Source organism: Arvicola amphibius, chromosome 2, assembly GCF_903992535.2.
Source record: "Arvicola amphibius chromosome 2, mArvAmp1.2, whole genome shotgun sequence".
NCBI classification, from domain to species: domain Eukaryota; kingdom Metazoa; phylum Chordata; class Mammalia; order Rodentia; family Cricetidae; genus Arvicola; species Arvicola amphibius.
This window is the reverse complement of record NC_052048.2, coordinates 177,638,590-177,641,992: the sequence shown is the minus strand read 5'-3', so window position 1 is coordinate 177,641,992 and position 3,403 is coordinate 177,638,590.

Sequence of the window (3,403 nt, the reverse complement as noted above, 5' to 3'; positions counted from 1 at the left end):
GTCTCCCAGGTGCCAATCACACACTGACTGAATCAAGCTGCATTTATAAAGAAGCCCGGGGCAGACTCACATCCTCAAGAATGCTAACATGGTTCTCCAGCATCTTTCCAGCTCTGACAAGGCAGGCCCCCGGCCAAGGCCTCCTCCATTCCTTTCCAGTGATGAAGGCCCAGCCTCTCCGTCTGCAAGGCAGGAACTTGCTCCACAGGCTGGGAACGTCTTACCTAGGGTGCCGCATTGCTCACCGCTTGGCATCTAAATGGTGTTCTTTGATGGAAAGATCCCACACTGCTAGGTGGAATTCATACTGATGGGAGAGGCCAGTTTGTAAACCCAGGATGGAGTCACCTCTAGAGAAATAAACAACTGTTTGGGAAGCGAAGACGACCAAACAGCCTTGAGCCAACTCCAAGATCACACACTTAAGAAGCCTGTCCAGGGAATTCAGCAGAGCATATCATAAAGAAGAGTTTATGGGTCAAAGGCCTAATTCTTAGGATTCCATTAAGAAAAGAGAAATATGGGTGGTAAATGGTATAGGAAGAAAGTTATTCTGAATAAATTAACAGTTTTCCTTGGGATCTAAATGACAGATAAGGCTTAATGATGTTTGCTTTGAATTTATTTTTGAAATTTTATTATTTATTTATTTATGTGTGTGTACATGTGCCTGTGTGAGTTCACACAGACCGTGTGTGTGCAGGTAGATCTCTTCCAAGGTCAGAAGAGAGCATCAGATCCCAGCAGATCCCATCATCAGATCCCCTGGAATGGGAGCTATAAGCAGTTGTGAGCCACCATGTTAGTAATGGGAATCAAACTCAAGTCCTCTGCAAGAACTTATGCAATATTTTTTAATTGATTTTTATTGAGCTCTACATTTTTCTCTGCTCCCCTCCCTGCCTCTCCCCTCCATCTCAACCCTCTCCCAAGGTCCCCATGTTCCCAATTTATGCAGGAGATCTTTTTCTACTTCCTATATAGATTAGATCTAGAACATATGCAATCTTGACCTCCAAGACATCGCTCCAATCCCAGGCTTTTTAATTGTTTTTGTTTTTGAGACATGAGATCACTTTTTATCCCAGGTTAGCCTTGAACTCACAATCCTCCTGCTTCAACCTCCCAGGTGCTGGGATAACAGGCCTGAGCCACTAACCCCAGCTTTCTTTAAAGGTATTCTAGAACTCACTATGTAAGCCAGGCTAGCCTCAAACTCACAGAGATTCTCCTGCCTCAGCCTCTCAAGCACTGTGATTAAAGGTGTACGTCACCATGCCCAGACTCAAACCTGTCTCTGATCAAACTAAATAGTAAGTCTTCCTGAGGTTTAGCTACCCTGTGAGTCTGGAGTTGGCAGAATAAGTGGACATTATTCATGACATCAGTGACTTATTTTCAGGCATATGGCTTTGTCCCAGAAACCCCAACTCATCCCTTCCCACTGTCCCCATGGGCTCATCCTTCTCATGTCTGATGAAGGGTAGGGTAGTACACAGAGCCAAGGGTCATGGCTGGCAGCATTGAGATTTATTCTGGCACTTGTTAAAACAGTAAGGAAGATTTTATTGGCGATCATTGCCATGGAGATCATGGCTATTGTAGTAGGAGGGGCTAGTTTCCTCTTGGGGCCAAATGCAGCAAAGACAGTAGGAAGAGGGGATCAGTAGATGGAAAATTACTAAGAGGAAGCATCAAGGGAGGGGGATTCTTGCTAAACTAAGTCAGGTCAAGGACATAACATCATCAACAGTGAGGGATGAGGAAATTAATCCTATCTTGATAGACAAGGGTAGTATGACTTACCATGTCTGTCTTAATACTGGTCCTGACAGGGCCAAAGAACCAACCTAATAAAAAGGGAGGAGGAGAAGGCACTGAGTCCCAAGGGCCACCTCCATCAGATGTGGCAGAACTGGGATCCCTATCGTCTCTTCCTGTGCCAGAGCTCTGTGTCCTCCCAACACTTTAACTGAACCTACACCTTCCCTATCCACCAGAGGTGGGACTCTGGCGCATGTCAAGCCAGACTTCATCTTTGAAGTTAATAGTAAGAGAAACAAAGACTGGAATCAGCTAGAAGCATGATAAAAAAAAAAGAACTATTTAGTTCTAGACCCAGAGTTCTAGATGCTGAATCCCATTTCCCACTGTCTCCCAAGGAATACCATCTATAAACATATAAATGAGTAAAGAAATCTAAATCATTAATGGAAGGGCATGTCTAAAGAGAATTTATGTGTAGGCAGAAAGACAAACTCAATGGGGCAAGAGGCAACAAGACCAAAGTGGTGTAGGAGGTTTTTCTGTTCATGTGTTGCTTTCATTGGTTAATGAATAAAGAAACTGCTTTGGCCTAGTTGATAGGGCGAAACTTAGGTAGGCAGAGAAAATAGAACTGAATGCTGGGAGGAAGAAGGGCAGAGTCAGAGAAGCCATGGATCCTCTGTCAGAGATGGACACCAGTTAGAAACTCCAGTAAGCCACTGCCACATGGCGATACACAGATTAATGGAGATGGGTTAGACTAATATGTGAGAGTTAGCCAATAAGAAGTTAGAGCTAATGGCCAAGCAGTGTTTTAGTTAATACAGTTTCTGTGTGGTTATTTTGGGTATAAGCTAGCGGGGCGGCCAGGACAAACAAGGGGCCCTCTCCTCATATAACACCAAAGGATACACAAGAGCCAGATGCCTGGCATTTTTCTGATGTATTGAGTGAATGAAGGAACTTAAATCCATTGCTAACTCTGAAATGCTGCTCTATTGAAAACAGCAGTTCTCAGCCTGAGGATGGCATATCAGACATGCTGTATAACAGACATTTACATTATGATTCTTAGTAGTAGCAAAGTTACATTTATGAAGTAACAATAAAATAATTTTATGATTGGGGGAGGTCACCACAGCATGAGGAACTGTATTAAAGGGTCACAGCATTAGGAAAGTTGAAAACCACTGGTTTAAAATAAAGGGGCTCAGCTGGTCATGGCAGTCCATGTCTGAAACTTGAAGTCATAGCATTTGACATACTGAGACAGGAGGATCACCTGTCTGTACTACTTAGTGGGACCCTAACTCAAAAAGGAAGGAAGGAAGGAAGGAAGGAAGGAAGGAAGGAAGGAAGGAAGGAAGGAAGAAGAAAAGATGAAGGACTGACACTTGCTACAAGATTAATGAGCCTTGGAAATATTTTGCTATGTGAAATCAGCCCCACATAGAATGATGAATGCTACAGAATTTCAGTTCATGCGGTACCTGCCCTCGCAAAATTCATAGACAGAGAGTACAATAATGGTTATGAGAGGCTAGAGGGGAGGACAATGTCGATTTTCCAATTAATGAGTAGGTGCTCCAATGGGAGATGCCATGAGAAAGTTCTGGAGATGGACACTGGTGACGGT